The sequence below is a fragment of the Dermacentor andersoni genome, chromosome 11, assembly GCF_023375885.2.
Source record: "Dermacentor andersoni chromosome 11, qqDerAnde1_hic_scaffold, whole genome shotgun sequence".
In the NCBI taxonomy this organism is placed as follows: Eukaryota; Metazoa; Arthropoda; class Arachnida; order Ixodida; family Ixodidae; genus Dermacentor; species Dermacentor andersoni.
In genome coordinates, this window is record NC_092824.1 from 96,211,392 (window position 1) to 96,233,004 (window position 21,613).

At 48.4% G+C, this 21,613-nt stretch overlaps 1 long non-coding RNA gene and 1 pseudogene across 1 annotated transcript in view; both read left to right on the plus strand.

The window, feature by feature from the left end:
* The first annotated feature begins 1,337 nt into the window (after window positions 1–1,337).
* The window catches only part of LOC140214237 (uncharacterized), a 163,790-nt gene continuing 143,514 nt past the window's right edge, over window positions 1,338–21,613 (plus strand). The window contains exon 1 of the long non-coding RNA XR_011891187.1: window positions 1,338–4,252. This is a non-coding gene — a long non-coding RNA (uncharacterized lncRNA). The remainder of the gene's footprint in view (window positions 4,253–21,613) is intronic.
* Window positions 9,598–11,523, plus strand: LOC126538973 (probable ATP-dependent RNA helicase DDX5 pseudogene; annotated as a pseudogene).

Here is a 21,613-nt window from a genome sequence, read left to right on the forward strand (position 1 = left end):
AGATATCTCCTGGACCGACTTTAATGAAATTTGTTGCATTTGAGAGAAAAGGCTAAATTCTAGTGACTGTTGGAAGCGGAATTTCGATTTACGGCCTGAATTTTATGAAAAGAAGTTTCAAAAATTTGAAAGTGTGAGAAAAATAGAAGCACGAAGTTTACAGATTCATAGCTCTGCATAAAAAAACAAACAGATATCACGGTTCTGTAAACGGAAACTATTCGATCATTGAAAGCGGACAAATTCGATATGTCATTTTATATCTTACGTGAATTTGTTAGGTTGTTTACAAGGGTTGTGCAAGAGCTGTATTTCCATGTTATGAAAATTTTTGAGAATCATGTGTAAGACATCAATTTTGTTCGCTTTAGGTGTACTATCAGATATTTTTCACGGCATTGTATTATCTATTTTCGTTGCTTAGTTACAGAGTTGTAAACTTGATAGTTGAAGATTTTCGGTTGTTGCCAATTTTTAATAAAAAATTGAGGACCTAAATAAAAATTCCGAAACAGGCAGTCACTAGATTTTAAGTTTTTCTTTTAAATGCAACAAACCTTGTCAAATGTAGCGCAGTGGTTGCCGAGAAAAACGAATTCTCCTTTTACATGTATTTAGATACCGGGAGCACCCTAGCTGAAGCTTCCTCTTAAGTCCAACCGCTTCTGGGAGGTGTGTGTTACCTACAGGTGTGACTGGGTGAACCCCTTCGCGTTCCATTAGGACGTGCTGAATGGTCTCCCAATTTTCGATGAAGCATACACATCGAGCATACGGAGCGAGTATTTGCTCCGGTAGGTTTTGGTCCTTAGGCGACCAGCTGGAGCCTCAAGTAGCAAGGCACTGGCCTTCTTGTTATCGTACAAATTTTCCCTACTACTTTCTTCCCATTCTTGAAACTCTCAATGGTCTTTTCTGTTTACATTTTTTTTTCGCATACAATTCGCTGTCTCTGTTTCTCTCACTTTATTTTTGTCGAGTTCTGGTTGTCTGTTTGCAATTTCAGTTGCCCTGTACGTGGTTGCGAACTTCCTTGTCCTTTTCCTCCATTTTCTGCACACGCTTTTCAGGCCTAGACACTTGCGCACTTGAGCCGCCCTTTTATATTGATCCGTGTTACTGACTCTTTCTTCAAAACTAAACAAGGAGGCCCAGCACATGTGCCCCTGCGCTGCCTCATTTGTGGCTTTACCGTGGGCTCCCAAAGCCAACCGGCCTACCGATGTTTTAAAAGTTAACCTCTAACTCTCTGCTCGTACAACGAAATCTGCAAATATAATTATCTGTCAAGAAGACTCCTACCTTCGCCGCACTCCTCGCTGTGCAATGCCCAGGCAGTCACTCTAAGGCTTCTGCAAACAAGCACTTACCCGAGCCCCGCGGCGCTGCACACAATGTACCCCGAACGGTTCCCAAGCCCGGACTGCCCTCTGTGTGGTGATTATGCGGACTTCGAACATGTCCTGTGGGGCTGCGCCTCTGCCGGTCCCCCTTTCCCTCAAGAGGAAATGATGAAGTTAATTAAGGCCCAGGATCAGACCTCTCAAATCCTGGCAGTCCAGAGGGCTCGCGAGAGGGCCGTCAGGTTTCACCTGATGGTCCCCGAGTGGGCCTAGCCAGGTGACGTGGAGCTTGCTTACGTCTATAGTGGCCCGAATAAAGTTGTTTCTCTCTCTCTCTCTCTAACGCCGACAAGATATCCGATTTTAAACACAGAATGGCATTTGCTAACGTTAGCGCTTGCACCATTACGCCTTTCGAGATTCCACGCACCGCCTCGTATTTATTGTGGCCCCCGAGGGCTGTTTCATTGTTACTGCATTCCGGTTGGCTTTTGCTTACAAGTTATCTTGCGCGGTGGGGAGGTTGCTTGAGTAGGTCATTCCTTCGTTTATGTATACGCCGAAGTATTTATATAGCTTGACAGTCGGCACGAGTTGCTGTTTAATTTATACCACGTAATTATACTCGTCTCTTCTAGGAAGATAATAAACCCCGATTTCTCTGTGCTCAACTTAAGGCATAGATATGTCGCTGCGTTACCACACACATTTGCAAATCCCTGTAAATGTCTTGCATTGCCCGCCAATTGCACTATGTCGTTTGCATATATCAGTCCGGGCGCCTTCTGTTGCACTATTTCAGCGCCCCAACCAGCAGAGCCCCTAGGGCCCCAAGCGGCGTCGGCCCGAGAGGCAACAGCGCCTGGCAAAGAAAATTTCCTTATCTTGCAAAACATGGGAAAAGGTGGTTAAAATTATTCCGGGGTTTAACACTACGGTGTGCCTCATAGTCGGATCGTGGTCATGGCGCATAAAGCCCGTGAAATTATGAAGGCGAGAGCCTTGAGTGGGCTCGTTGCAATGTCTAATACCTGTAAAAAGCGCATTCTGGTCGAATGGTTCGAAAAATATCATCATCAAGTGGAGTGGTTCAAAAAAAGTTGAGGAGTTGTACAACAAATGTAGTCATCAGCAAAAGCTCAACCCCCCCCCCCCCCCCCCTCTAAAAAAAAAACGTAATCTGGAATGGCTCATTCCCCCCGTACACAAGCAAAGATGCAATAGCTGTATGAAGGAAGACGCGAAAAAAAGAAAAAAAAAAAGTATAGAAACAGAACATCAACGTCAGCAATGGCTCATACCCCCGTAAGGAAAAAAATATGCAATGGCTGAATATGAAAGAAGAAACAAGAAATAGCAAAAAAAAAAAAAACAAGACACGATATAAAGAACGAACGAAAGTACAAGGAAAGAAACACCGAAAGAACCCTCAGATAGTGAATTAGGTTCTCGCTTGTGTCATTTAGGAAATCGACATACAGCGCAACACGTTCACTTCACAGTGCAGCTCGTTATACCTTGCAAAAAGTTTGACCCCTCCGATCGGATAACTTAATGCACTACCACGTGTGCAGCAGGCTTTCGCCCTCACGTATTACAGGAGTGTAACATGCCGCCGATTTTTTTCTTTATTTTATTTAGAGGGAATCTTCCGATGTAGGCCTATTTCAGGCATAACCACAATACAACTTGCAGTGAGAACAACGAACCACTTTTTAACGATGGCATCTAATCTACCTTTGATAACACTGCGTGGTACATATTGTACCAGAGCTGCTGTATCTATTGTTACTGCAGCCAACGTTGGAATGAGACTACGCATGGTGCCTGCTAAAGTTACCATTGTCGGTGTTGCCTGTTTCCACAAAACGGCAATAGGTGGCGAGCCGTCTACGGATGCCGTGACGTCACGCATAGCGTCTGGCAGGAGAGCTTTTTATTTGTACTCACACGAGCGTGGTGCGCTTGAGTGAATTGCGAAACAGACATTTGAGGAATTTTACTGGCGGGTTCTTGCTCGGGATCGTTCTTCATATGTGCATTTGCCTATAGGTACTACGGGGGACGGCACGCTTTGCGTCCGTGTGAGCGCCGCTTTAACGTTGTTCGAAACGGTATCGTAATGGCCGATACGGAGCCCGTAATGGCGAAGCGACAGTTTGTCGTCAGCGGGTGGCCCGTTTCAGTGTGGCGTCCGTAACACGAAGTTTGCCGCTTGGCATTGCGTTTTCGGCGTTCTGCAATGCCACGATCGTCGTCGGCGGAAATAGCACATGCCAAATCCCGCCCTGCGAGTAACCATTAGCGCTGTCCCATATTTCGCCACTCGCCAAGCCGTCACATCTTGCCAGCGCCAGGCCCAGAAGACAACGGCGCTCTGACCACTGACGAGGCTGAAAGATTCGCGCCGGTACTCAGCGCGATAAGCGAGCGGACTGTCTGCCGGTTGCCATGGTGACCATCGAAACCATTTCATTTCGCTCTGCGTTTCGCTGGCAAGCTGCGCCGATTATTCAGTGGACGAAGCTCCATCATCGTCGGTCTGTTTTGCGGGCAGCCTGAATATCTGAAGAGCATTCGTTGCTACTTGTCCGCGTCTGAGGTGTGTGTATACCTTACACAGCGGCCACGGCGGTGAGCCACCAGCAGCAGAAGGCGGCTGTGGCGCTGTAGCAACGCATGTTTGTGCAGACTACAAATTTTTTTCATAGAACCGGACTGAACGAGAGGCCGTTTTTCCTAAGACGCAGTGGAAGTGTTGCGTTGTGCTACATTTGCCGGAACATTTCGAGCATGAATATATCCGGTGACAGTGGTCCGGCCATCCGACCACAACGAAGTGGTCCGAAGAATCCTGGGCCTGTCCTCCCAACTTACCAAGGATACTGAGAGACAAAGGACTTCGAGAGGTAAGTTGCGCTAGACGCATGCTTTGTCTTGAGCGCCACTCTTTCATTGTCGCTACGACATCGATGATAGGAAGTTTTTAGAGGCAAGCGAAAACAGCTAAGTAGTAGTGTTGTTCTCAAGGACAGCCGTCGGCTTCTTAGAGATAGATCGTTGTTTTGGCGCGTCAAACAAACATGACAATGGCGAAAGCGGGCAGAAAGCGCCGTCTCCCGTTGTGCGCGAGGCACTGCACTCTAAAAACAGTTTGCACCCTTTGGGGTGTATATTTGTCCCACAACAATAATCGTCAACTGCCTTGCTTGCGTTTCCTTTCTTGAAAACTCGGCGCTCGCTACTTTCCTGTCGAGAATGCTGCGTCACACTGATAACGCGCATGCCGTTCGTGACTGGGAAGTACCGGGCTCGCAGCGTTAAAGAAAGGAAACGCGGGCAAGACAGATAACGATTATTGTTGTGGGACAAATATACACCCCATAGGGTGCAACTGTTTTTAGAGTGTGAACGTTTTGAGGCACTGGGGTGGTGGGGGTGGGAGGGGGGGCGGTGTTCTACTACGGCTAGGTAAGCTGGTATACGCCCCCCCCCCCCCCCCCCTTACGTGCGACCTTTTTGACGCATAGGACAGATGTCTGAGCTATCTTACGAGTTTCATCACTGCCTGGACGTCATCCGTCATGAGAATTTCGGTGCCGACACAATAACGAGGCGAAAGCATTCCAACTATTCTAGAACAGTCGTTTCTGTCCACAGCATGCTTTCTCTGCTTATTAAGGCTATTCGTGGCTTTGCCGAAAGGAGACCCACCCCCCTCCCACATTTGCTATATAGATGAAACCACTGAAGAGTGTCGAGCGACATTAGTACTTGCACAACATTACTGAAATAAGCCCAAGAAGACCCTAGCATCCCAAGATACATGTACGGTAGCTATGTAATAATCTTTGAGGAGGAGAGGGCAAGCGTGGGAGCAATGATTGTCTGCACCACAAATACGCTGCACAATGTTTGCGCAAATGTAGAAATATTCCGAAATATTTTCTAAAGATGTGCTAATCAGCAGGCGACCCTAAGAGCGATGGAAATTACAAACAGAATAAAATATCTGTAAGAAAACTTTTCTTAATTTTCAAGCTTTTGGAGCTTTCTTTCTGCAGCGGGTTTTCTCTCAGGGTGTTTTTTTTTTTTTTTGAGATCCAGATTGACGTCATTTATGTGCTGCATAAGCCACGCGTAGCAGAACTACTGCAGCAGGCCTGTGCGAGACTTAGAGCAAACGTTCTTATAGTAGACTGCTGTTTAGCTTATCGTTCAGTACAGTGGACACACCGCACAAATGCTCGACCACACCAACGTGCGCTGGAAAACATTTATTCGTCTCCTTTCCTTCCTATTGCGATAATGGAGCGTCACCTGGCGTCACATGATACATCAACTTCTCTCGCGCTTCCCTCGTGGTAATCTTTCAGCAGCTGTTTAACTTCGCTGACTTGCGATACCTTTGTGTATCACCTCTGAGTCGGTTGATGACGCCAGCGGTCTCTGCATGGTGAGTATATTTTTTGCTTTTTGCCTCGCTGCGGCAGTGTAAAGCCTGTAAAAACAGATACATCATCAGAACATATTGTCAGGTTAATTGGCAAATGTTTGCCAATGTGGCAATTTGTGTAAATTAACACAACACACTGGCACACAGGACAAGCGCAGCGCTCTGTCTATGTCTGAGTATCATGTTCCATTGGCAAAACATGCGTGCCATGTGACATCGCTTCACGTTTATTGAAACGGGACATAAAAGGGTTGTTCTTTATCACATTTTCAGTGTATGTGACAAGAAACAGAACTGTTCTCTTAAAATAGTACTTTTAATCCATGCCGGTTAGTTCTATTATACTAGATTGCAGGATTTAACGTAGAATTACGCCACCAAAATTTATTAACCAACGTTCCGAGTTTTAGTGCTGCTATATATTCATGTAACATGTTCCGCAATTCTGGTTTTTAAATAGCTGGTTGAGAATACGCGGCATCAGTTTGAAGAGCTAGTTTTCTTGATCGAGGAAAGGTTTGATTCATCTTGTTAAGGGTTGGGTAATTAAGTGTTGTATTTACTTTGGTTTGATTTTTCTTCAAAATGACCATAAGAGCAAAACCAACTCCCAATCATGTAAAGCTGCTGGGCAACCGAGCACTGCAATTTTCGTTCCGTAAGAATTCCTGCTACAACGCGGCAAACCAAGCTTAAGGGCCGTTTATAGCGCAAATTTGGCTCCTGCTCCATTCGCGCGCCGGCGCCGCCAACCGCGTCGACCCACAATGCATTGCGCGCGAAGAAAAAGGCGCCAACACAACTCCGCAGACGGCTTTTGCGGACGGCGCGCGACTTGGCGAACCTTTTGCGCATGCTCCGAAGATAGCAGCCTACGGCGCGCGCGTTGAAGTATAGAGGGGATGGCATCTCGGCTGGCGCAGCGCAACCGACGTAGCGTGACTGACCGCGAACGACGCTCGCCCACGCGCCGATAACGTCGGACTATAAACGGGCCTTTAGGGAGAGGACGGCAGCGCGCGGCAAGAACTGGATTCGCCGTGTCGTATCAATGGTCGTATGCTGTAGCGCCAAGCGAGGCTCGACATTTTACGAACGTGAATTCGCTCACCGTCAGCGCAAACTGCCCGGCTTTTGAGTTTAGCCTATAATCGGGAACATCGCGCATCGCACACGAGCAAGCGATAACGAGAAACTGACAAGCCCGCGGTTTCCTGGCGCACGCGCAGCAAATTTCGCGGCGTGACGTCACAGTGCAACCGACGTCGTAGCAAACGACGAGGAAAGGACAGCGCTGGGCGTGCTCAGGTCACCTGCGCCGTCCCCTGCCAAGTAGTTTTTGCACGAAATACAATAACTACAGAAGCACAGGTTGTCAACCACTAATAACTTGTGTTCTTTACCTCCATCGATCAGGGACCGCTGTTCCATTCCAACAGTCGGCACAACCGACCATGTCAGGGTCTGCGTAGTCCCTTCCTTTGACGTGGCCCGAGCAGAGGCCGTAGCCGTTATACATCTGCTCCCATGTCAGCCCCGCCAGAACTGCCTATTTAGCATCCTTTCGCCATATGTCCCATCTGAAGAATGGGCAAAATACCGCGTGGCCATGATTAAAGAACAACTAAAAGCGAAACTAAAGTTCAGAGTACGAAGAAGTGACAAAAAAATTCTGCCCTTCTACGCACAGGTTGGAAAGTGAAGCGAACGCACGTCGTCATGTAGGTAACTCGAACTTCTAGGTAACTCGAATTCAAAACGCAAACGATCACTGCTACGTAACTGATTTTATCTTTAGTTCTGCTGTGTTCATGATCATTCAAAAGTGGCAATGCAATAACAAAAAACTGATCCGCAGAATGCTATCCAGCGTAACCAGTTTGTACAGCAAGCATTCAAATACCTTCGGCAGATATAAATTGGAAGCTTTATTATTATTTTTTTTTATTGCGATAAAGACTTGCCCTTAAGGCATAATTCTTGGTGCGTATGTGTGTATTATATGTGTGCTGTGAGGCCTGTGTTGTGTATGAATTGAAGCAGTGTTTTGTGGAATCTGTTGGGATGTATCCAGCGGTCATAGCTGGTTGTCACACTGTAGCTTTATACCCGTGAAAAAAAAAGTGCAACCGCTAACGTATACTCAAACGAAATTTACCGTCTGTGCACCAGCTAGCACCAATCAGCTAGTAGCTTCAGTTTCTTACAACACCGCAGTAAAATGTGCCGCGCCAAGCCAGCAAAGATATTCACTCGAAAACAAGCGCGGAAGATCTTTCGTCGCGTCCCATAGCTCTTTTGATAAGCACGGCGCTTGCTTCTTCATAATTACTGCACGAAAAGTGTGCTTACCTCTCGTTAATTGAGAAACGGAAAATTTTCGCATTCCACAAACACGAACACCCGAGTGCGGAGCAATGGGAGAGTCGGCTCACCAGCAGCGAGCTCACGGCCCAAAGGGCCCTAGTGCAGCACGCGAGCGATGCAGCACGACTCAGTGGAGCCTTGGAATAGGGGCCCACCCTTCCTGAAGAGAAGTCTCAAGTCGCCAGCGCCAAGAAGATGAAGACGAGGGAGACCTCGTAACCGCGAAACTCTTGAAAGACTCAATAAAAGTTTTTACTCACTCACTCACTCGCCCTTGTGTTGCTATCCGAGCTGCCACATCACACAGCCGCGCAGCAAGCCTTGCAACCTTCACTCAGTTTTTCCGACACTGCCAGGACATTCGCAGGCGCAGAAACAAAGTTTAATATGCAGAGCATACGAAAAAACGTGCACGTGCAGATAAAGCGGCCAGAGCAGACTAAAAAAAAAATGGCAGCCGAAGCGATGAGCGGAAGCGCCGCAATTGGCGCAACAAGTGAAGTGACGAAATAAAGATATGGGATGCTGAAAAAGAAAATATCTAAAACCGCATTTTATTTCTGCACATAATTGCATCACTTCACTTTATTGTTATGTAGTTTGAAATGATAAAGACACATATGCAGAACTTGGTGAATTTTTCTTTGGCTACCAATGTCATGGCGACGCTTTATTGCCAATACCGAAACTAGCCTCACTGCTCACCCACTGGTTCTACTCCGGTAGTAAGTCCGCATGCGTCAGCAGCGCACGGTTGCCCGGTCGTATTTTGAGAGCGATCTGCGTTAGGGCAGTCTAGGCACGTCGGTGGCTTGGTGCGTGCTGTGTTTTCTGCGCGCACTTTTCGTTGAGGCGATAGACAACACGAATGTCACTTCGCTCGCTGCTGCTGCCCCGTTTCCTCTTGCCAACGATTTGACAGCGAGTTTCCGCGGTGATCGAGTCAGATGTGTTCATGTTTTCTTGTGCGCGCTGGACACCATGCTTGTTAATTTGGATGTGTACCTATGTTTACAAGTTACTACTACCCCTACTTCGTATAGCTGTCCACTAATTTGCTATCGCAATTTATGCTTCGCGTTTCGGGCGAAACTGCGAAATGTTTTTCAATTGTTCTACCGTTCTTCTTTCTGATTGCGTCTTGGTCAGTACCCCACTGTGGATATGTGGCACTGTCTACAATCTTCATCATTATATTCGCCATAATTTTTATTGTCATGATTAGGACCTTCCAGACGCATTATTTAGCTTAAGCATGAAGTGTTGGCACATTAAAACTGTGGCTGCCGCCCAACTGCCATGCACCAAATGACAGTCGATTTGAAGCCGTTGAAGATGAACCAAGGGGACATTCACCCAAGGTAGCCATGGAACTTTCTGTGTACAGGATGAGAGGGAAGAGAGAAGCCGTCTCGTAAAGAGGCGAAGAAGAGGAAGACGGGCTGGAGGGACGTCGATTGAAGCGGGCGACATCTTGGGCCAGTGCGAGTTATCGGGCAGAACAATTTCATCGCTGCGGCACGAAGATCGAAAGGTCGCGGATATGGCGAACCTGCTCTTTGTTGAGGTCGTGGTAGGCGCAGGCCAGCAGCTGAACCTTCCCAATGGCCCGAACGAACCTCTTCCGCCCATTCCCGTCCCCGGTAACGCCGATCTATTTGAAATCGAAGAGCATCATGATTTTTGGTATAGGTACTGCATGCCGAAAGGAGACAACTACGATGCGGCTCGGATCATCGCCAGGAGAAGAGGCGCCGTCACCGCCGTGGGCCCCCTCCACCGAACGGGGTCGCCGAACTGGCGGGAAATGAACTTTCAACCTTTCGAGAGGAACTTCTATCGAGAGAACTTCAGGACGGCGTGGCGTTCTGCCGATGAGATGGAGCAGTACCGCAAGGAAAACCGCATCACCGTGAAAGGGCGCGGCGTGCAGATGCCGTTGCTGCGTTTCCACGAGGCCAACTTCCCCGCATGCGTAGTTGAGGCCCTTGAGGCGAATGAATACAACACCTCCTCGCCAACCCCGGTCCAGGCGCAGTGCTGGCCGGTGGCGCTCAAGGGAAGAAACCTTCTCGCCGTGATCGGAGCCGGAGTCGAAGGCAAGATCCTGGCTTACCTCCTTCCGGCAATCGTCCACGTCCTGAAACAGCCTCCCTTGCGAACCCATCAGGGTTTTCTAGCCCTCGTGTTGACACCGACACCAGAAAAAGCACGCCATATTCAACGGCTCGTGGGAAAATTCGAGAGCCACACCAGCGTTCGCGCTAATTGTGTCTGCTCCGGCGGCTCGAAGGATCAACAATTGAGGGATCTCCGTAGCGGTTTCGAAATCTGCATAGCGACGCCAGGCCGCATCCACACGTTCCTGGAGGCGGGCAAGCTGGACCTAGCCCGGTGTACGTACTTCGTGTTGGACGGCGTGGATTGCATGGTTGACATGGGGTTCGAGCAGCAGATCCTCTCCCTCGCCAAACACGTCAGGCCCGATCGGCAGACCCTGATGTGGATGTCTAGGAAACCCAAGGAGCTGTACCGGCTAGTCGACGCCCTTCTCAAGGACTACGTTGAGGTCAATGTCGGTGAGTGCCGGACATCGTCAGACCAGGGCGTCGAGCAGCTGGTCTGCGTCTGTGCCGAGTCAGAGAAAGAGGCAAGGCTGATGGCGCTCTTAGAGGACATCCTGAGTCGGCATGAGGATGCGGCAGTCAGAAAGGTCATCGTGTATGCCGAAACTAAGAAGAGGGTAGACGACCTGGTGTCCAAGCTGCGGCTCCGAGGCTGGCCCGTCGTCGGCATTCACGGAGAAACGACGGAGCGTGCCCGTGATTGGGCGGTTGCTGCCTTCAGCCGAGGCGAGACACCCGTGCTTGTGGCTACCGATGTGGCCGGGCGGGAGCTGCCCTCAGACTGCGTGCGCTACGTGGTCAACTACGACTACCCGAGCAGCGCCGAGGCGTACGCACGCCGGATCGGCCACGCATCGCGCTTGACGGGCGATTCGTGTACGGCGTACACGTTTCTGGAGCCTGGAGCCAGGCGTTGCGCCAAGGAGATGATCGGGATGTTGCGAGGAACAAAGCGAAAGGTTGACCCCGAACTCTACGTCCTCGCCAAGAAGGCGAAAGCAATTCAACTGACAGGGGATCAACCACGGTGAGACTCTGTGGTTCGTCGAAGAAGGGGGACCTCACAACTCTATGTTCCTTGAGACGTGGTCGTCTGGCATCAGTGCGAAGAGATATCTGCCTGCCAGAGAGTTCCGAACAGCCGTCTATGGCCTATAGATTCTTGAAACCAGAGGAGTACTGAAAAAAAATTGCAGCGTCTTATGGAGCCAATTAATTGTGGTTTGCCTTGTTTCGTGGCAGCCTGACAAATTGACCAACTTGTTTATGGCGGGTTCACTTATCGAATTAGCGGAATTCATACAACGGAAATGCGAAATTGTCTCCAAAGCAATAATTTTATTATAATATAACTGACCAACTTCATTGGCACCATTGGTGCTTTTAATTGGTTCGTGTTAGGTGATTGTTAATTTCTGTTCGGTCGCCCTGTGATTGCTGTCGTACTAGTAGCTTTGCGTCTAAGCACGCATATGTTCGATGGTTTTCAGAGGTTCCATTACGCGGTTTGTAAGTTTCTATGGTTCCTGGTCTTCTGCGCTCTTCTGTCTGCAGCACAGTGCAGCAATTTGGTACGCCATAGTGCCTGTAGGAGCGAGGACCAAAAGTGTCACAAGGACGCGTAGTTTTATTTTCATCTTGGAGAACTGTCGTATCCAGAGGAGCGAAATATCCATTATTGCTCGAGAGAACATTGCTTGAAACTATTTACCCTGACGAGTGGCGTAGTGAACAGCAAGTTATGTTGCGGAAGCGCTAGACGTCGTAACACAAGGTGTTCTGGACCTCTCCAAAGATGGACAGCAGTCCATCTGTTTAGATATTAACGCGATTGGCTTTCTTAGCATGCCTCACCCATTTTGTGCCTATCCTTCTAGCCTCTTTACGACAACGAAAAAAAATATTTTCTGAGTCTTCATCCCGTGACCCTCTCGTCGAGATGGCACGCCGCCCTGCGCAGCTCCCATCTCGACGACCAACTCTGGGCGACCCAGCAGGCCTACGAAGCGGCGAAGAGGCCAGACCTCGACGTCCCATCGTGGGAGGCCTAGGCCCAGCCGACTGAACTGCTGGTGCTCATTAAAGTTCACTCTCTCTCTCTCTCTCTGAGTCTTCATGCCGCCGTAATCATGGTGTCGTGATTCCATCGTGGCTCATGCCACGGTTGTCTTGGTATAGTCGTCATTGGGTCTTCGTCACTCGTAATTTATTCATTAGTTGTAATACCGTCGTCGTTATGCTGTCGTGGTCGGGCTATCGTCATTTTTCAAGCCTCGTCATCCGCCTCTCGTCGTGCTGTCGTCATCATGCCTTTGTCGTCATGCCGGTGTCCTCACGCTGTCGTAATACCGTTTTCGTCACTTCAGAACCGCGTTCGAATTGTGGGCATACTGCCTTCATCGTTCCTTTCACGTTATTCCTTCTTCGCAATTCCAGCGTATTCATGCTACCGTGATTCAATAGTGGCCATGCCGCTTGTAATGCCATCGACGTCATTGCTTCATCGTCATGCAATCGTCACGCATTCGTTGTTATGCAGTCGTCGCGATGGTGGCGTCATTTAGTCACCGTCAAAAGTCGTCGCCATCGCATTATCTTGTCGTCGTCGTCATTTAGTCCTCAGAATATCATTGTTGGAGAATCGTCATCTCATTGTGATCATACCATCTTCGTCCTTGTGACGTCATTGTCATTCCTACGTCATATGCACCGTCTCACCGTTCTCGTGAGGACGCCTTAGTGATATCGTCGCCGTCATTTCATTGTCATTACTTTTTCGTTGCATTGTGTGGTCACGCTGTTGTGGTCGTTTCGTCGTCGTCATTCTGCCATATTTCCAGCTTTGTCATCTCACGATCGTCGTGCCGTCGTCGTCGTCCTACATTTGTCTTTCGAGCGTCGTCATAAAGATGTCTTGCAGCATCGTCATGCATATGTCGTCATAAGATCGACATCAATACAGCATCATTCCAGTGCCGTCTAGCGGTCGTCGTAAAGTGTCCTCGTCATCGTTCTACCATCGTCATTATTCCATCGTCGTCATGTAATAATCGTCATTGGGTCGTCGTCATACTGCGGGCATTATGCCGTCATGGTCGTTCCATCGTCGTCATCCCCTTGTATTCATGCCGTAGTCGTCATTTCTTAGTCGTTATCCGCGGTGTTAGCATATTCGAGCGCCGCAGGTTTGTGTTGAGCGGCCGGGCCTTTGCGGCTGAAAAAAGCGTCCAACATAGTCATGTGCTCCGCAGTTGCAAATAGTCGAGAAACATTCTTCGCAAACACCGGTGAAACCTTCGCTTAAGCCAATTCGCATAGCGCGTGGAATCCGCATACGTTTCCTAAAGGCTCCAAAGCTCGAAGACGTGGACATACCTTGCACGGAAAATATTGTTACAACACTGTGAGCAATGCGACAAAGACGACGCTGGTTATTGGGTGGAAGAGAACGACGATTGTAAATAGTTTCTTTCCGCCGTCTTGGCTGTGTTGCAGCAGGCTGTAGAGATCTTGTAAATATATTTTAATTTATATCTGTACATGTGGCGTTTTCCTTGGTGCTGGTTTCGTTCCTTCCTCTTCGTCACGCTAGCTTCCAGTCGAGAACATTCCACGTAGAGACGACCAATCATGGAGGTGTGAGTGAGTGAATAAACTTTATTTCGGAGACCAGTCTGGTAATGCCCGAAGATGAGCGACCACCCTTTTGAAGATAGCCGTGGCCCTGTGCTGATAGCCTATGCCTGTTCACGAGCCGTAGATGGAAGAATGGAATTGAAATGAATAGAAGCGAGTATCGGGACGCAGCACGACTGACGCTAGACGAGGCGGCGCAACACGGCATCGTCGCGTCAGAGGGCGCGGAAAGTTTCAGTAGTCCCGCCCATCACGCAAAGCTACGGCCGGGCAACCGACCCAGCGTGCATCGATTGAAAACTGCCGGAGACCAGACGTTCTCGGCCATAGAGGAATGGAAAAAAACTGAAGAAGCCCTACCCACTCCGCGCGCTAAGAGAAAAGTGTGGAGAAAGTCTCATGGTATTTTTCGCTCTAGCGGCCATGTTAACTGTCGGGGCACAATGGCGGTTTTGTTATGGCGGTGTGTACTCATGCGTGTGCAGCCCCGTAGGTCTCGTATCGCGACAAAGGCTCCGTGTGTGCAGGATTGCGTTAAGACTCCGCGTTTTGTTCCGCCGTGTTATCTAGACCGTGCTCTCCCGGTTGTTGTGGCCAGACGGGACTGCAAGAAGTAAAAAAAAAAAAAAAAAAAAAAAACGTTGAGCGAGCGCGCATGCAATGCCACACACCGCGTACCACGCCATGGACGAAGAGCGACCAGGGAATCTACTTGCCCTCTTCGGTGGATTCATTCTTGGGTGTCATCACTGACTGAAACCGCTGTGCTTCCGCTTATGTAGGATAAGTGCCTTTCAGGTCAGTTGCAGCTGTGCAGTGCTCCTGCTTTTAACAGCGGACGATGAACTTGTGGCACGTAAAAGAAACCACGTGGAAGAATGGGAAAGAGGCGGCTGCTTTGAATAATTAAGGGACGAACCATTTCTTGCCGCAGATATCTTATCTCTGTACTCGAGGTGCGCAGGGAAGTGATTGGTGGATTCGTCACGAGAGTGAACAATGCTCGACGGAAGAACGTAGGCCTGCGCGCTCATCAAACGGTTGATGGTCGCGCGTAGGCCCGGTCAACGCACAAGTCGCACGCATACGCACTTTACCAAAGAACTTTGTTTTCGTGAAGCTTCGCCTACCGTGACAACAATATGCCTCAGGCCACAGTAATTGTGTTTAAAGGTGTAACGACGTTCACCTCTCCATGCTTCAGCGCCAGCGCGCTCTGGCTCGTCACGTTCTCCGCGGTGCGCGGCAGCCCGGAACTTTCACAGCGAAGATGTCTATGGCTGCCCTCCTGAAAAATCGTGGCGGCGAACAGAAAACTCCTTGCCGAAAAGCCAACTGTCTCGCGAATGCTCTCTAGCTCTGAATCTAATGTAGGTATCTTATAAAAACTCATAATGAAATTGGCCGCTAAGACGGGTCTAAGACTACGCCGAGTTACGTGCCATAATTAGCTCAGAGTGATGTCATAATTATGTGGTTCACAGTGCTTTGAATACATGGGCTTCTACGAGAGGGAAACGGAGAGCCCCATGCTTGTCCGCTAGAATAAAGTATCATTCAGCTGATTTTCTAGAAAGTATGCTCAATCGCAAATTACAAACATACCTGTTTTGTTCCGTGCACTCCTTTGGACTGCGCCTTGGTCAACGCATATCGTCGTTCGCGTCGAGGCTCGGCTTGACGGCCACCTGTGTCTAAACGGCGCTCCGTCGCAGCTGCGTCGACAAATCCTGTGCCTTTCGAGTGGTGTCGTAAAAGCCTTTAGGCGGCAGCTCTGTGTACGTATGACGTAGTGCGTGACGTAGTGTGCGCTTGATATTTTAAGGCGCACACTACGTCTCATGACAGGCCGGACGCAATCCATGGTGGACGTAGGAAAGCGGTGATCACCGGCGATAGGAGCAAGGAGGATAGGTGCCATGCCAGGGTGCTGTGCGAGTGGGCGCGTGGGAGAGCGCGGACATGCGCGTTGGGGGTGCGCGCACATAGGCGACAATCCTTGCAGCCATATGGCTGTGATTGCATCCCATGCTCGCAGCCACGGCGGCGTCAGTTTGCAGAACACTTAAAACAACAGCTACAGAGGCAGTCATAGATAGACTTCCGCCTATCGCAGTTTAGAGCAGCAAAGTGCCCATAGATTTTTTTATTTCGCATAATTGACATATACATAGTTAAATGTGTAGTTACATACCAACAAAACTATATTAACCTAATTTATACCGCCATAGCAGCTTCGCTGGTCAACCACCTTCACACGGTGGGTTGGCTCCTCAATTTTTTTTCTTTCTTAGTAGTCTATGATCGATGCAGGGTGAAATCATAAACCATGTGGTACGACCTACATGCGGCTCTCCGTCTAACGTAATGCATACTGGGCTATAAGAATATATTAATTATGGGGTTTTACGTGCGAAAACCACTTTCTGATTATGAGGCACGCCGTAGTGGAGGACTCCGGAAATTTCGACCACCTGGGGTTCTTTAACGTGCACTTAAATCTAAGTACACGGGTGTTTTCGCATTTCGCCCCCATCGAAATGCGGCCGCCGTGGCCGGGATTCGATCCCGCGACCTCGTGCTCAGCAGCCTAACACCATAGCCACTGAGCAACCACGGCGGGTGCTATAAGAATATATATACAGAAAGGGAGAGAGAGAGAGAGATTTGCTGATGCCGAGTTCTCCAGACTTTTGTTACCGCTGTACATGTGGAAACAATCAAGTACACAGTTGTGCTCACCGTGCACTTCAATGCTGAATACTATATCATAGAGAAACAAGATCGTTTGCATCGCAGAGCAGAATTCGCAGCATGGTTTATCGAAACAATTTTGCTTCTCTAATAGCAACGTTTACAATTACCTCTCTATACTGTTTGAAATATTTTATTTTTCACAGATTCGTCCATTTAACACACCCTTATATTTCCCCGTCCTCTTCCCCCTCTCCCAGTAACCATGAATGTGATGGCTTCATTGCTAAACACCTACACTTGTGAGCGCAATTATTTATGGTACTGGTAAGCAAGCAAAGAGAACATGGCGGTCTTCACAGTAAGAGAATGCCGCTGTCGTGGGGAATTCAGAGCCGAAGAAATTGCTGCCCCAGTCTGCTGGTTTCTTCAGTGAGAATTTGTCAAATAGCGTCATTTCTTGTGTCGCACAGTGTCTATAATCTATTTTTCTTCCTCGCCTTCTGTCCCTTGAGCTTGATTTTGGGGGCAACACATAGGATATGGATCGCCAGCACTGGAGCGACCTTGCAGCGTTGCTTCTGGGTCCGAACACCTGAACGTGAAAGAAAAAAACGTAAGTTAAAATGTACTCCTGCCGCGTCCGCTTACACTCGGCTGTTCAAAACGTCGTTTACACGAAAGCTTTTGTTAGTGTGATTGCGATTTCGTCAATTGTCAGCGCCTTTAGTGGTCGAATTGACAATACTCTAATCAGGAGAACCTTTGAAAGCTGAAAGGCGGACCTGGCAACATTTCATGCGCGAAAGCTCTCGAGTGAAGCTGGCGTAGCAGGACACTTTGAAAAAGTGTCCTGTCCAATGCGCCTTTCATTGTCATTGACTTTAGCGAGGCTATAAATAGGTAACAAAGCATGATAAATATGTTTTATAGCAAAACCATTTATCCGATTTATCGATTGACCGGCTATTCACTTCGCCGGGATTTCGAATTCGAAAGCCGGTGAGACCGGTTAGGCTGCTTCGTTGCTAAGTTACTATCATCCGAATGCTTATTTTTTGCTTTCCTTTTTCTTTCTTTTTCTATCACTCTCTCTTCTTCTTTTTCATTGGTGCCGAAGGCTTTGAACCACTATACTTCGTGGCGCGAACTTAATGTATAGCAAACCGACGAATTACTCCCGGCCTATGGCAATACGATACGTGGATTCCAGCAGCCAGCCTCTGAAAGCCACGTGGAGAAGGGAAACTACCGGGACAAGTTTCACTGAAAGCTGTTTGAATATCGTTAGGCCGTTAAAATTTGGCGTCAAAAAAGCTTGAACTGCCGTAGCGGCCGTTACACAGCGCGGGGTGTGTTCGTCGTATTTGTGGACTCTGCGTCCCCAGTGTTTCATTGTGCCATGCTTTCTGAGGGCATTACAAATGCAAAGTAGGTCATGGTTGCACCACTTGCCTAAAGATGGCGCCGCGTATAACGTGTCATTTGTAAGATAAGCTATCGTTATAGTGCCTCTCATCCTCGACTCTGCAGACCAGTTCTTGGATCAGGGCCCTTCCCGTCTTTGTCAGCTTTAGTATCTCCAGCTGGTTGACGTTGTGTGCTTCCACGAGCTCTTCCCATGTGTTGTGCACTCCAATTTTGAGTAGTTTCCCCTTGGACGTGGAGGGCGACAGGCCCATGGCAATTTCGTAGGCTTTTCTGAGTGAGGACGTTGATTTTGTTTCGTAGATTGTTCTTCATGTCAACTTATGGGGTCCCGTACGTGACGATGCTCGTGATGAGCGCTTGTGGTATTCTGGTGCAGTCTTCTTCCTTGAGTCCGTGGCTCTTGCTCGTCACCCTTTTGATCAAGTGGGTTAATTGTTGCACTGTTCTGTGAATTTTTTCCAAGCGTGGTCCTCCAGCTCCGTCCTTTTGTATCAGGAGTACGAGGATCGATGCAAAGCGTCGTAATCTGAGGAACCATGATGCCTCCTATCGTTACCTTCCGGGTACCTTCTGCGGTTGTCGTACTCTCGTGCGCTTTATTACCACCAAAAGCTCCGACGTTTCTGGTGCCCACGTCAGTCCACATGTTTCCAGGTACTTTTCCGTTCTGTCATCGGCTTCTTGCAGAGCGTCTTGCTGTTTGCCTGTCGACCCTTCCGTAGTCCAGATGGTCAGGTCTTCAGCACATATTGCGTGACTAGTCCCTTCTATTTGTTTCAGTTCTTTAGGTGGTGAGCTTATCGCCAGGTGAATAGTATCGGCGAAATGACAGTCCTGTGGCGTTCCCTTTCGCGGTATTTCGAATTTGCCGGAGCGTAAGCGTCCTATTCCCACTGTGGCTGTCCCTTCTTTCAGAAAAGCTCTGATATAATTATACATCTTTTCTCCGTAGTTATATATGTTGAGGTGTCAGTATGGCTTCGTGTGACAGGTTGTCGAAAGCTCCTTTCACGTGTAGTGCGAGGATGGCTCTCTTGCTGTGCGTGTCCAGTTTGTCTATGACTTTTTTTTTATCTGTAGTAACACGTCTTGCGTGGACAGGCGAGCTCTAAATCCGAACATGGTGCTTGGGACGTGTTAGTTTTCTTCGAGTTGTTGGATCAAGCGGTTGTGAACCATGGGCTCATAGTGTTTTCCAGCACACGAGGTGAGGGATATAGGTCGCAAGTTCTGAACGCTGATGGGCTTGTTTGATTTAGGAATTATGGTTACCTCGGCACGTTTCCACTCAGGTGGTACTTTACCCTTTTCCCAGCAGTCGTTGATGTACTTTAAGGGGGCGTCTACAGAGGGTCCATCTAGGTTCCGGAATGTCTTGTTTATTCGGTTGTACCCCGGCGCTGTGTTGCGGGTAAGTTTGCTCAGGACCCTCTCGATTTCTGCTACACTGAAGGGTCGCTCCAGTTGTATTTTTGGGTTTCATCGATAGTCGTCAAAATGCGAATGAACAGTTATGTTCAGCTCCGTACTGAGGAACTTCTCCTTCACTTCTTTGATAATGTCTTCCTCCTTCCCCGGGTGGTTGTATTTGAATCTCTGCCCTTCCTGTTGGGCGGAGCTCTTGTTCTCCTTCTTGGCTAGGAGAGATTTGAGTACCGCCCAGGTGCGCTTGCTGATTAGGGTCCCCTGAACATGTTTCGTACCTGTTCTTTCCTTCGAGTTGTTCAGATTACTCTTGCGCTTCCTTGATAAGTTTGGAAATTCGGATTTTGACTTTGCGGTTGCACTTGTTGCGTTGTCAGCGTTTCGCGGGTCTCCTCCGCGCCTCCCACAGGTAGAGTAAGTGGAGGTCGACCACGGGGGTGTCTTGCTACAGTTGGGTTGACCTCGTGTGCTTCTCGGCGTTTTCCACAACTCCTCTGATCCACAATTCTGTCTTCTATCTTCGCATTAATGGCACTCTCGTCTTTGCAAAAGGCCTGCCAATCCGTCATCTTGGCTTCTTCGGTGTTCCTCACGACCTTATGGTGCGGTATGATCGTTTTCACTATATAATGGATGCTGCCCAGATTCTCGTCCATGGAGCTGCACTCATACTGTTTAATTCCTTGTACGTACGTGAGCTTGGGCTGGTGTTCCTAGATACACTGTTGCCGATGCGCGTGAGTCTGCCGGTCGTTGAGCAGCGTGGGGAGGTGTTGTTGGGCCACGTTCTGCACATCCTCTCCCTTTTCCTTTCAAGCCGCGTATCCCCAGGCCACATGGGGAGCATTGAAATCACGAACGACTATCAACCCACTGCCAAGAAAAAAAAAAACGAAAGAAAAAGAAATAGCGAAAAGAAACACCCCAATAAGTTTGTAGTGTGTATGACAGGTGGCGTCTACCAAATTCCCACGACCTGCGGAGCTTGCTATGCATGACGGGAACATGCCTTAACGACAGCCTACGAGAGCATAAAGAAAATGTGAACGAAGAGCAGCCCGATGGTTTTCTTGCTCTGCACTGCAAGATATGCACCCGCCGGCCCCTATTCTAAAGTACGGTGATCCTCGGAATAAAGCGTCAAGGAGATGACCATGGCTATTTACTGAAGGACATCATATCATCATATTCGGTCCCGCTTAAATCAGCAAAGCACCCATCTGATTAGCAGGAAGAGAGTTGGAATTTACGCGCACGTCATCATATTTTATTACGAAACGTCCCATGCATGTCGCGAGTGGCGTTATCAGGAGGCTCAGGGCAACTCGTTCTATATAGCCGCCGAGTGTAGGGCACATGTACGCTGTGATCCCGCTATTAAAAGTCGTTGCTGAAGGTTAGCGCCAAATGTGTGTGTAGTCTGCGTCCTTCTGTCCTGTTTCGGGTGCGCTACGGCTTTTTGCCTCCATACTGCTTTCAAGACTCGCAGTATTGAAAAATCAATGAACACAGGACTTGAGTTCCAAACTGAGTTTGTGTAGTGCACCAGTATGGCATATCGAAAAGTTCTGGTGCCACATAGAAGTGGTTTTTGCTGTTCGTATGTCTTTGTAGCCTTTCTGATTGATGCTTCAGTTGTCCTATTGTTTATAACTGGACCTGGGATGTGTGAGATCAATTGCTGTGGGTTCGCATGAGAGATAAGATAATCCTTGCTGTGAAGTTCAGTGACGTTACTTGTCGCTTCAGTGTATGAATATCAAGTCTTTCAGAATGCTAAAGACGCGCTATGCGCGCCTTTCATGAGTAAAAGAAATAGCCTGGCAATGTTATTTGCTACAATAAAGAGCAATTCTTATAAGAATTGCGAATTTAATAGAGCCACCGGTGGACTGAGAGCATTTTAGGAACTACCTGGAGCAAATTCAAGCCTTGAAGTGCAGTTTGTCCTCATGTTATTTCCCGTCAATTCGTTGGTAAACAGAGGTCTATTAATTACGCAGTCGCATCACTCTAGCCTACAATTTCTGTGTAAAGTTTTCTGTATTTCTCGAAGCCTGCGGCAACAAATCGACGCAGAAATATTTTTTTACCGACAACAATGATACACAACTGTAAACTCACTTGCCTATTTA